Below are 13,999 nucleotides of genomic sequence, written 5' to 3'. Positions count from 1 at the left end.
AGACAGCAACAAGAAATAGGTCATTCTATGAATCAGCTTTCCTGTTTCAGCTAAATAATGTGTTGAGTTGTTCATTTTTATTAATTAATTTAGAGTAATGATGCTGAAATTTCAGCTTTGCATCACAGAAACAAATTACATTTTAAAACCTATTAAAATAGAAAACAGTTCTTTAAAATTGTGATAATATTTTAGAATATTACTTTACTTTTCGATGAGCCTTAAAAAAAAAACATAAAAAATAATATTGAATTTTTAAAAGGAAGTTTACATATAAAGTGGACAAAATATTTAATGCATTTTTTATTATTGATTGATTGGGCACCTGTTTCGTAGAATGACCCAAATGTCAAAACCAATGGGTAGGCTGTTAATGCGAACTCTCTAGAGGCTAATATTTATGTTGAATCTGCAATGTAGTTTCTGCATTAATATCTCATTGATCTGCCCTCAGATATCATCACTTCATCCTGCGGAGGAAAGAGCTGAGAGGCCCATCCTCACAACACTTCCCAAGAGCCTGACTTGACTAAGTGGCGGGAACATTAGCATTTTCAGCCGGGCCGCTGGGATATGCTTGGAAGAGCACCGTAGGAGAGGTGCAGAGTGAAGAAAAATAAGCTACGGCACTACCAATAAGTCGCCCTTGAAAAGAACCAGATGTGTGCGCAAAGATCTCTGAAAATATTAGCTTTGGAGGTCGAACTTCTCAGAACGCTGTTCTTCCCCCAACCCCCGCAAACAGACACTTCCTCGCCGTGCGCTTTTGCGTCTTTTCGTTTTGATACTTTTGTTTTTACACAGTATCTCCAGTAGCATTTCCCTCATTTTTCAGAGGTCAAAAATGTGAGTAAGGCCCACGGTGCTCATTGTTTCTGCATCGCTCCACGGTGTCTGCTTTTAAAACACACAGTGAGACTTTGTGTGGCGGCTCAAGGCCCTGACAGGCTGAAGTTTGCTCATGCCATGGTTGTTCTCCTACACAGAGGCACCTCTATGGAAAGCCAAAAGTAAAAAAAACAAAAACACACACACACAAACCGCAGGGCTTTTTTGAATAAAACTAGCCAGAGTCCCTTATGCAACCTTTTTTCTGTGGCGACTAGAGCAGAGACACGCATGCAAATCTGTCAGCTAACTCGTTAGGATAATAACTCGAACATGTGGGTTTTTTTCACCATTCATCCTGCCGTAACAAAACAAAAATCCTTTGAGTGATAAACCGGCGGATAGAAGTACAGGGGTGAAATATGGCCGCCGCCAACAACAAAAACAACAAAAGGTTTGTGTTGGGATCTGCTTCCCTATAAATGTCACAATGTTGGAGCCCCTCCTGGGTGTGCCGGACATGGTGTTCCCACAAGATCTCTCTGGCTCGGGTGCTCTGTCATTAGGCCTTGCCACCAGTGCCACACGCCACTCCTAGTGCTGAGCGGAAGGCCACCGAGGCACAGGTTTTGTTGCCAGAGCGCTCGAGCCTCCCCCAAAACCGCTTCAGACGCATTTTACTGGAACTTCTGCTGTGGAGACAGATAATTGAGTTTCTCTATATTCCATGTGAGTTTGTTTAAATTGTCTGTCTGTACACACAGGTTGTGACCGGTCCAAATCCAGTCCATCCAGTGTTGGGCGACTGCATGGTGTTTGGCGTTTTCAGATCAGTGTCAATGTATCGATCAAATCGGACTGTTCCAGTAAATTTCAGGTGAATTTGATTTACCTGTCATTTCCCAAAAGCACTGCAACAGGGTTATAGGTTTTCACCCATCCATGTTAAGACGGCCAATGCGTGGGCAAATGTTTGTTATCTTTGGTTTCAGCTGGAGGTTTGGTGTCTCTCTGGGACTGGTGGACATGCATACCAGGACAGACCAGCAGGGCCCTCCCATTACCACATGGTGACCAGGGATTTGTTCCATAGGAGTCATGTGACCGCTAGTGTCCTCTTTCCCAGTGTATCCCATTCCGAAATATTGAAGTGAATGCAAACTTTACATTCATTGTAATTATGACAGTATGTTCAAAGCAATGCTACTCTTAGAAATAATGCATGCTTTTTTTAATCAGTCTACAGTACTCAATGAGTCATGTTTGGACGAATCTCTGGAAAGCTTTCATAAACCAGTCAAACCGCATCCAAAAATAAAAAGAGAATCAAATAAAATAAAACAAATATTACATTTTATTTTGTATTCTATTTTTATAAATGTAAAATCTTTTAATAACAGTAGTTTTTTTTTCATTGTGGCATTATTTTGTATATTTTTGTTCCTCGATTTTCATTTATATATTGCCAAAAGCAGTTTGCATAATGCAAAAAAATTACTGTGATGCAAAAAATTATTATTTAAAATTATACTGAAATTTTTTTTATTTAAATTCTATTTCTACATCATGGTAGCATTTGTTGTACTCCCTATAATTTTGAATAATTTATAGTAAATAATTTATATATTTATAATAATTTGTAAATTATACAAATTAAAATTGATTGTTGCAGTAATGAGAATTTAATTGATCATCACTGAGAATAATGGAAATTAGAAATCAGATATTAAAAGTGAAATATCAAGATAGATTTCGATAATGAGAATTAGTTCTGAAAATGTCACAATTGCAAAAAAAAAAAAAAAAAACCCCTGCATTTCCTTTATGTAAAATATTACAAATTTTTACCTTCTTTTAAATTTGTAGATAAAATTTTACCTGGGCATGTTTCTGTGGTTATTAAATAAAATAAACATTAACTGAAATAAAATATAAAAACATTTTTATTTAAATAATTAATGTATAATAAATCATTTATATTTAATAATTAGTTTTGGCTAGTTGACAACATTTCTCATTTTTAAGTGCTAAAATAACAAAACAAAAAAAAAAAAAAATCTAATTCAAACCAAACTATAACACTGAGTATGCCAAAGATACTAAAAGAACTGTGAGATGCTGTGAGATTTACCTATTTGGCTACAGAGATGTCGCATCCCCAAGAACAGTATGCTCTTTTCCTGTCAAATACAAATTGAATTTCATCTAAATTAAATTAATCTGGATGAAAAGGTGCAATATCTTTCTGTAAGGGGCAATAATCCTGGGCACTTGTGCCAAGGCCAACAGAGGCCTGCAAGTCATTGATACTTTCATCTAAATATACACGAGACTGACGGCAGCAGGTGAGAGGGGCGCTGCCAGACGCTCGCGCTGAACCATCACGCATACGCTGCTGGTCTACCCAAGTGTCTGTGTGTGTGTGTGTGTGTGTGTGAGTGTGTATGTCCTTGTTGGGTGCGGTTGGGGCTAGAATGCCATCTCCACTTCACTGTGGATCAAGATCTGATCTAAACGCAACCCAATTTAGGGTTTCTCTTCAAAGCCAGCTGGTCTGGCTTGATTTTCTTTAGCCTTTTTTGACATATTAACAATCTTTTTTTTTTTTTTTTATTACAAAGACTGGCCCACAGCAGGTGCTGTAGGGTTGACCTTCCTGGAGAAGAACGTTATCGGACTGGTAAGTGACCAAAAAGCGTCCAAACTGAACGATTGTGAAAAAATGACGTGTCTGTGGTCGAATACAAGTCAATAAAGTGTGTGTGCTAGCATGACACAGTGTTTCAACACGTCTCGTTTGGGGAATGCAGACCTGAGAATAGAAATAGAAAGATACAAATTTAGAGAGGTGGGCTTTTTTTCGGGACATGGTTTGTCTTTGTAAATAGATATGTTTGTTTAGGAGATGAATGCGGGAGAGGATCGCCAGTGACTAATATTGAGTCAAGCTTGTTTACAGCTCCTTTATGACAAAAAAAGCTTTGAGGTGAATGTCACAAATCTTTTGAGGACTTTATCAAGCCACTATATGTTTAACCCATATGTTGTGAAAGATTTTTTTCCTCCCAAAAAATGCTTATTGATATTATAAAAAATCATAATTTTTGTGACCCTGTTACACTTGTGCTGTTCCCTGTCAAAAATGACTGGCCTACCAAAAATTGCTTGTAAATCTCTCATTATGCTACCAAATATTGTTTTCAGTCTTTTTGATTGATTCTCTGTGCTTATGCATCTCAATTTGTTAAGCAAACATTGCCAAATTTTCCCACAAATAATGTTCCAAAATAAAATGCAAAACCTGTGAAAATTGTTAGAAACCAAGCATTTTATATTATTACCAAATCTGGGATTCTTGTATTTTTTGTCAACTTGTTTTCTTAGACATTTAAAAGGAATTTTTAAAAGGTCATTCATTTTTTACCAGGAAAACCAAATTAGTTAAAGGATTTTCAAGCTCAGCACAAAGTTTAAATGTAATTTCCAGTTCCTGTATTTAGTACCAGTGTACATAAAAGATCAAATCAAAAAGATAAATCGAATAAAAGAGAAATATGTGAGAACCCATTTTCAGAGAAATGGCAAGTAACATTATATTAAGCTTAACATTTTTAAGTAGAAAAACTGAAATAATATTTTCCTGTGAAATGTACTCAAATGAGTTTTACTTACGACATGCAAAAAAAATTTTTTTTTTTAAAGAGTACTTTATATGTAAAAGTGAATTCCAGTTTGTGTACAAGTGTACATGATATTGAAACAAAAAGATGTGTTAAAATTAGGATTTAATAAGTGAGCGGACTGTGCACATCTCTCCAAGTGAATGTTCTTTACTGGTGCTAGATCCCCTTGTTTCTTTCTCTATAAAGGCCACAGCTGTAGGGTATCCATCAAGAGTGTCTGAGATAATGAAAGACACATCAAGGGCATTTGAGGTGCCCACAAAACCACCGATTCCTGCCCACAACCACTGCAACCTTCTCCTCTTACAGCTTTGGTTTCAAAACAAGACGCCGTGATAATGCAATCCTTATGCACTTGTGAGTGTTTGCGCCAGTGTTTATACAGTTTAGACTTTCTGGCTGTCCCGATGGTTGATGCTCTAAAAAAGCTGAATGTGTTAGAGGAGGAAGCGCAAACTGACCCACTTTGGATGTTGAACATCAATGCAGCTAGATTTGCATGTTCAGCTGCACAGAGCTCAGTTTTTACTGCATGAGTTTGTATTTTGACTCTGTGTAATCAGCCTGGTTATTTCAATAGAATATTATTCTATAGTAGAATATATTAAAGAGAAAATATTGTATTCGAATTCCATTGCTATATTTGAAAATAAATAAATAAATAAAATAAAAACCTTTGGATAAAAGTCTGCTAACTTAATTTAATATAAAATAAAAAGGCTACATTCAGTGTAACTGCAATATGAATTGCTTAAATTAATTTCTTAAATTAATTTTTTTTAGATTAACTAATCTAATCTGTATTTTAATTATTTATATTCATGTATGTGTGTGTGCATACTATATAGAAAATATACACAATAAACAAAATATATTAATTATATATAATGTATAAATATAATATATGAAACATGGTTTCTGTGATTAATTTGATAAATGCCAAAAATGCTCTCTTATAATGTGATTCTTACAATTTTTTTTACACTGTTTAAGAAATTATACTGTGTGTGCATATGTAATGTATTTTTATATGTGTGTGTATTTATGTATGTAAAATATATAATATATAAATATTTTAAAACATGGCTTTTCACATGGCTTTTCACATTCATTTTATATATTGTATAAATATAAAATGAAAATTGAACAGTATATATATATATATATAAATATATATACGTATGTTTTTTTTTTTTTTTTTTGCTGTATTTCTGCTGATGCTGTGCTTTTGTACATAGGTTTTATGCAACATCATAAATATAATGTAACATTTTGGTTATAATGTAGTCTAATATGAGATATCTATTTTTAAAAGGCATACCTGTAAGCATAGATATCAGGTAACATACTCTTGGTTGACGTGCCTTTAGGGCAGGTTTAGAGATAGGAACTTGTCAGTTGAGCAACATAATGCAGCACGATTTGAAGTGAGTTTTACATGCTAGGACTCTCCCAGTGAAACCAGAGTGTAAACTACAACAATAGAAAGCATGTTTTCTGTTTTCAGGCTTATGTGTTGTGGTTTACAGGTGTCTAGCCATCAGCCGTGGCCTCAGTGACACATGTAAACAACTATAGTCTAATATGTGAATGTGTAAAACACGAAGACATCCCTACTAACAATAATTTTGCAGCACAGTAACAACAAAATAGGCTAGATTGAGAAAAAAATTACTGGTAGCCTACTTTACAGGAAACTGAGTTTTAAATAAATAATTGTAGTAAAAATAAAAATGTGGTCAATATTTACTCACCCTCATGTTGTTCCGAACCTGCATGAGTTCTTCCTTCATTCTGCTATTCAATTAACACAGAAATATTCACTTTGTCCAAAAGGAGTTAAAGTTAAAATATTTGTCTTTTCAATGCAAACCTGTTGTTTGCTTTAAAACAGAACATGAAGTGTGCTTCAAGACAGGCTGTTTATTTTATCTTTTGACTGGGGACTGTCTGTCTCTCTCTCTGTAGGGCCTAATGGATTTTTTATGGCAGCAGGTAAAAAGTGTGCAGCATCTCTGCTGAGTTACTCATTTTCATCTTGATATGAATTTGATTGAGCACTCATGGAAATGCGTGGACCTTAGGCTACATGCACACTGTAAAGTTTCAGGAGTAACCTCACATTTAATATGGGAGTGAATCCCCTACAGTTTCTTGTGTGTACGGAACATAACTCACTCTCAAAATTGACTGACATCGGGGGAACAACAGCAACTTTTTGCCAACTCGTGCTTTTGGTAGCTGCTATTTTTGAACAAAGTAAAACGTTATGTTTTTAACTTAATCCCCATCGACATCTTATTTTATAACAATTAACTTAAGATTATGCTTAAAGTAGGCCTATTGCTAAACTTCACATGGAGGTTTTACCCTTACCCGCACTTGGCAGGTCTAGGGGAAATTGGTCAATGAAAAACATGCCCCCCTCAGAGTGCCCATGCTCCTTTGTGAGTGTCAGCATTAGAGGCCTGCCAGGAAAAGTGTTGGAAAGGTAAAGGGGTTGTCAGTGTTCTGTGTCTATTAAAACACACACATAGCTTTTCTTGGACAAGAGTGGTTAAACTGTTTCCGCTCTCTCCCTAATGCCCAGTTATCGAGATAAACTTTAAAAAACGTTAACAGACCCGGTCTCAGTTGAATGAACAAATACATAAGCCCTTCTGATTGAGCTGTTATGGTTATTGAAAGGATGTGTGGTGTCTGGATTGAAGTGCAATACTCCTACGCGCCACTAGTGTGCGCTGCGGAGTCACAGAGACGCCTGTCACTAAACTCCACTGATGTGTTTGAATTAATGTGCACTTCTAATTTCAGTGATTATTTCCCAGACTAATAACTAATTCATGCAATTTGGTGAATATCTCATTTTTCTAGGTGCCAAACGAAGGACCTGAATCCCTATAAAACTAATTTGATGGAGACACAGAAGCAGTGAGGATTCAGAGGGAAAAGATAGTGAAGTTGAAACAGAAGGATTTGAGCAAGTGATTGGTAAGAAAAATGTATTCATTTTTTAAACAAATCAATATATGTATAAATATATATTAATATACAATTCATTTTAAATAGCCTATTTTATATTTCCTTATATAAATTGTATAGGCTAGGCTACATAACAAACTTAATAATTGCACATTATATGTTTAATTAATGTTGCCATTTAGTTGTTTTATTCAGTTTAATAATTAAAAATTATACAGTAAGATTAACCAATTAACGTAATTATATGAAATTATAATATACATATATTAATATAACAATTAAAATATTGATTGCAACAATTAGGCTATTCATTAATTAATAATATTGCATAATATTGCATTATTTAATGTGTATAGATGTAACTGTAAATGTGAAGAAAAAATAAATATAAAAGATAGTCAAAGAAGTTCGCAAATAAGTACAGTATGTTTCCCTGAAAATAACTTGACATGAACTCTTGAGTTCTGTTATTGAAGACGCTTTGGTGTTTAAGCGTTCTAGTAGAACGAGTCGCGTCACACGCGTGCGGGTGTGAGTTACAGTACGCGTTAGCCCCGCCCCCTTTACAAAGAGAGCGCGAGACGAAATGATTCTCTCTCCTGTGTGACGAACAGACGCTCGTGAGGATCGTGTCAGTAAACTAGAGGAGATCTCAAACACTGCTCATCCGCCCAGGATAACCCTGGACGTCTTCAGTTGTTTTTTTCCCTGTTATTAAAAAAACCCCCACCGCTTTCGCTTCCATCGCTGCATGTGTCAAAACCAATGAGAGACGCGGAGTTCAGCGATCATTCTCACATCACGCGCACATGAAGCGCTTTGACGCGGTTCTGGATTTGGAGAGAGTCTGAGGAGTTCTGGACCGGTTCGTGTCTGACCATTAACACCAGCGCATGCATGCTTTCTGGATCTGACACACTCATGCATTACAAAGTAAGTTGAACTGTTAAAACTAGAAGCTTTTTGGTTAATGTAATAGCATGATTTGCTACTATCGAATACCATAGTATAGTTTAACAAGCAGTTGAATAGTATATACTGAAGTAACATAGAAAAGTATACCACAGTAGTATAGAAGAGAACTGTTTTACACATAATACTACTGAAGTACCCTATAGGTAATGTTATATAGTAAAATAGAATAGTACAACTGAAGTATGAAGTAGTATACTAAAATAATATAGAAAAGAATAAGTACACAAGAATAGTAATTTACACTTGAATAGTACACTTTAAAAAGTAATAGTATACACTAGTATAGAAAAGAATGGTTTTAAAGGTAATATAGTATAGTATAAGTAATTTAATATTGTTAAGCTACTATAATGTAGTTAAAAAAGTAATAGAAAACCATAAAATAGAATCATTTACAAGCAATATTTGTTGAGTATAGAATAGTTTGTCATATAATATTATATACTAGAATAGTATAGTTAAAAAGCCGTAGAATATAAAATAATAGTGTATACTACTGTAGTATGGAATGGTATAACAAGTAACTGATTTGAGAAGTCTAATGCTATTACTATAACTATTTTAGTAATTGTTTTTGATATTTATTAATTTTTTAAAATTTAGATGATGTCTGGGGTGCTTTAGGTATAAGCAACTTTTCCAAAATGTTGTAATTATGTGAATAGCATCTCTATTTATACCCCACTGTGGAAATTGGAGAACTGTAAACAAGTTATTTTATATGGCAGCTCTTACCGAAACAAATTGCTTTACAGTTAACCTGGAATATCCAGGATGGGGTTCCGAGCCGGTCAGATGAGAGAAGTGCTCTGTGCTGGTGCTTGTACAATAATACATTCATTCTAGCCTTTTTGTGAGTTTTTATTTTTATTTTTTTGTATGCACGTTGTAAGTATTGAAAGAGAGGCAAGAACACAAACTTGTACACAAACAGGAAATGTGTGCCATGGCAATGTGTGCCTCTGCAATGTACCTCTCAAAGTCTGGCACACACTTTAACTGTTTATTGCCATCAGGAAACTATAAACCTCACGTGTGTTTGCATTAGTTAGCGGTGAATGATGACAACTTAACGGCGACTAAATTATAAAAACAACAGCCACTGTGTTTTCATTCACACAAGCTGTGCACGGAATCACTTGACGGTGCATTGAGTTGATGAATAAATGTTGTAAGTAAAGCTAAACATCCAAAAACCTCTCGATTTAGATGTTATGAGAGGCGAGCCCTGTTGATGATTTCAGAGCTAGTTTCAGGAGCTTCGTCGGTTTGCTGTCGTACTAAGGAAAAACTAGCAGTTTCATAAAGAGCTTGACGGGATGAAGTTGTAATTGTGGTGTTATCAGCTAGTAGCATATAGGCTATAGAGACGAGTGCAGTCAAAATATGAGTTGTGTAGGGTTTCCTGCTGGGTGGTCTGAGTGCTGGTCATACCTCCATGGCTCTTTCCTTGGTTTTCTTCATTAGCCAGTGAAATGCAGCGAATCCAAAAAAAATGTCACTATCATCTTTCTTAAACCCCTCCCCCCCCCCCCAAAAAAAATGCTGTGCTGATTATACCTGCTGAATGAAGACATTTGAAAAATAAAAAAAATATAGAAAAGCAAGGTTTTCTGATGCAAATGTACACATTTTATAATGACAAAGTTACAAAAGCATTATGTGTTAGTTTTTTATATTAAAGATATTATTTATAAATAGACAATAAATTATATATATATATATATATATTGCATAAGATTTTTTTAAATAAATAAATATAAAAAATGATGTGCATTATATAACAGTTTTGAATCTAAAAAATTTAAGTGTACTTATAAAATATAATTATATAAATATATTTATATAAATACACCTATAAAATATCGTTTTTTTTACATATCTAATTATTATTATAGATTTATTTTTATAAAATATGGATTCTTATGGATTCATTGTAAATGAAGAAAACCAGTGTGTGAGTTCATTATATTTGCACTCATATATTTATAATACTCACATATCTAACCTGGTTTTTAACCCTAGAAAAGCTCATAAATGATACCTAATCTCTCCTGGTCTGTGGCTTTGCTGATCGTGCTCTCAAAGCACTTCAGATTTTTTCCCTGTCATGTAATCTATCTTTGTCACTGGTGTAAAATGCTCAATTCACTGCGTTACATCCTCCAGTAAGGAGGTTTCGCACAGAGAACTCTTTGTACGGTGGGCCTTATATAGCGTTAATCAGCGAACACAAACCCCCCCACCCCCAGCTCGATGCGTGCGTCGGGGAATATTTTTAGTGGATCATGTGTTCAGTTTAGTGTGAGTTTAGTTAAAGTACTTAAGATGTGACTTTTTGGCTCTGAGGTAACAGATACTGCATCCACTGTAACACGGCACTCTGTTTTTCCCATTAACGGGATAAGGCCTAAAAAAAAAATTTGTTTGGTTTCCGGTTTCCGACCGACCCTGTCAATTTATGTGCGACCCAAATTTATTTTATGAGACTGGGGAAGAATGGTCTTTCACACATCGTTAATTAAATTACAGTTTCCTTTAAATGCTGTTTTACACTTAAGTAATCCGTTAAAAACCATTAAGTATTGCATCAAAACCCTTTAACTGTCAATTCCTAAAGTGAGCTATAACTTAAGGTTTGGAAATCGTAACATTAAGAGAAACACGGGGGGAGGGGGGAGTCAACAATATATCGCGGAACAGAGAGGGCACTGACAACATGCTGACAGACAGGACATTAACATTACCAGCTTACTTTTAATATGAAACAAAGTCTCATTTGGTTATTTCACCTTTCAAATGTGGTCATTTTTTAAAGAAATGTAAACAATAAATACCGTTTTGTGGCTCTTGAATGTGTCGAACAGATCGCTGTAAGTTAGATCATCAGTTAAAACTAACTGTTCGTCTCTTGCTTCTAGTTAATTTATAGCATCAAAATCAAATAAACCACATAAATGAACATAACAAAGAATGTTGTTTGACTACAAAAAGATGTCTGTACACTCCGTTTTTCAAGTTCAAATCCTCCATGGTAATCTACTATGAGATCGCCTGTCAAACTCCCGCGAAGGCTTTTTGTGTGTGTGTGTGCGTTTTGCGTGTCTATGGCAACAACAGACTTTAAACGGGAATACAGAATCACTGTCGTAAAAGTACCGGTACACACATTTAAAATCAGCGCGTGTGTGTGTGTAAAACTGCCACTGGAGAAAAAATAAATAAATAAATAAAATAAAAAATATAAATCCCTACCGACCAATGACCTCAACTGACAACCAACCGGAACCAAACTTTTTTTTTTTTTTTAGGCCTAAGTCAGCCATTTCATTGGGCTCATGGTTCTGTCTATCCATCTTTTGGAATGGGTTGTTATGACATCTGCACACTGAAGGGTTTCAAACCAGGTGTCTCTCAAAGGACAAATGCACATTCTTGACCTCTTGAGGTTTTACAGAAGTCCAGCTCATGAAGGACGGTTACCAACAATACTTGACGGCAGGAGTCGAAGCCATTCTTTAACTGGATAATTTTGTTTCTAGATTAAAATGGGTTAATACAGCATCCTAGACAATATATATTTAACAGTTACTACAACATGCAATTTTTAATTCTGTGGAATGTATGTAATGTAATAATGTACTCTGTGGAAGTCAATGGGGTCCAATGTTGTTCTTCAGAATATCTACATTTGGGTTCCTTTAAAAAGATTGGGCTGAGTATCAATGACAGAACTCTTATTTTTGGGTACACTATCCCTTTAAGACACTCTAGACTGTGCTATATGGTGAAAATCACTTGCCCCATTGCTTAAATATAGCACTGACCTCAGCCAAAACCCTCAACTTTTCTCCATCCTCAAAATTACAGAGGTGCAATCCACGTTTGAAGCAAACTTGCATGTTTGTGGTGTTTTTTAGGCCTGACCATGTTGCTCGAATCATGTAAGTTTTTTTCTTTGATTATGTGACAGAATTTTTCCGCCAAATTCCCAGAATTAGGTTTACTTTCAAAATGAGTGACTAGAGAAGACTAGCAGCTCTATTCTGCATTTGAAAGCACAGAAAGCATTAAGAGAGCTATAAATTAAATAAAGTATGCTGCATTTCCCAAAACACCTGTGATTTGACGCTTATAAACTATGTTTGTCTCAGTTTTGATGAGACATCAATTTCAGCCACTGCTTCTATTGTTCAGGGTAAAAAGTTCATAATTTTATTTTTGGATCTGCTGCGTTTACATGCGCAGTATATTTGGTAGAGGAAGTCTGCGAGGGGGTGTTTGAGGGGGCTGTCGAGCTGAGTACCTGCCGTCATCCTGGTTTGGTTTAAAATGCTCCAGAGTTTCCACGTCACTTCCTCCCCATGAGATCGTTCCCATGCGGCTGTAAACACCCACACCCAGACCTCCAGACCGCCAGTGCCAGATCAAATCCAGTTCTTATGATGCAGATACTGGGTGAGATAAACAGATCTAGTGAAGCCAGTCAATTTCAGGAGCCGGATTCACAAAGAAAGGCGTTATGTATCATGTATATTCGTTTTTTTACAATCTGAGTTATATTATAAAATGTCCTGGCTTTTTCAAGCTTATAAAGGTAGTGAATAGTGTACAAGATTTTGAAGCCCAAAAAAGTGCATCCATCCATCCATTCATCATCAAAATGAAAAAAAAATTTTTATTTGATTTTTAAAGAATGTTTCGTGAATTTGGCCTCTGGTCTTTCTAGTCTTGATCTTTATATCGTGAGCTGTAGAACATAATGCATATCAGTCCATTAGAAAATTAACTCACCATATTGTTAACGTAAGATGGGCGTCCATTTGTAACTTCAGTGTCTGAGGCTTCGGGTGTCATTCACTTCCAGTTATTTTTAGCTGTACAAAACAGAAATTGGTATTGTTATTCTTATTATTAACTCAATGGTTTGTACCGCAAAAAGTTTTACCATTTTTGTACTGTTATTCTTCTGTTTATTTACCTATTGTGGCCAATAAAACAAAAATCTCACACAATCACAATCAAAGAAAATAGCTTACTTCCATACTTCCAAAATATGGTGAATAGGCTAGCATCGTTATTACTGGTGACTTTGCTTAAGGTTAAGGATGTAAACAAACCACCAAAATGAAATATTAAACTTTAGGGTGTTATTCAAAGGATCAGAGTTAGAAACGGCCACCTGCTTTCTTCAGGTCACTCACCTGCTGCGTGAGAGTGTGGTCCTGTACACACTGCCAGCGGCTCTGAGTGCCAAGAGCGGAGAGATCAGCCTGCACCGTGAGACTCGCTCTGATGTCAGAGCCAACCAGCTGGCGAGATCTGTTCTCCACGTCGGGCAGCCTGACAAAAACACTTAAGGATATCGATCACAGGTCTATGTCTAAGCTGTGAACTGCTAACAGCAGGGCAAGTATGCACTTACTCTTGGCAAATAATATACAGTAGGATTTGACATAAAAAAAACATTATACTATACTATACTATATATATATATGTGTGTGTGTGTGTGTGTGTGTGTGTGTATAGTT

General features: G+C 35.6%; 1 protein-coding gene across 3 annotated transcripts in view; it reads left to right on the top strand.

The window, feature by feature from the left end:
* The first annotated feature begins 3,296 nt into the window (after positions 1 to 3,296).
* LOC132126909 (myocyte-specific enhancer factor 2C-like) overlaps positions 3,297 to 13,999 on the top strand; it is a 38,201-nt gene continuing 27,498 nt past the window's right edge. The window contains exons 1-2 of one of the 3 annotated variants that reach the window (XM_059538510.1): positions 3,297 to 3,508; positions 7,386 to 7,502. The gene's annotated coding sequence lies outside the window, so the exon portion shown is untranslated. Of the gene's footprint in view, positions 3,509 to 7,385; positions 7,503 to 8,073; positions 8,427 to 13,999 lie in introns of those variants that run through there. The other 2 variants (XM_059538512.1, XM_059538511.1) reach the window with 2 other exon arrangements.

This window comes from Carassius carassius, chromosome 45, assembly GCF_963082965.1.
Source record: "Carassius carassius chromosome 45, fCarCar2.1, whole genome shotgun sequence".
In the NCBI taxonomy this organism is placed as follows: Eukaryota; Metazoa; Chordata; class Actinopteri; order Cypriniformes; family Cyprinidae; genus Carassius; species Carassius carassius.
This window is presented reverse-complemented; position numbering and strand designations above follow the sequence as displayed.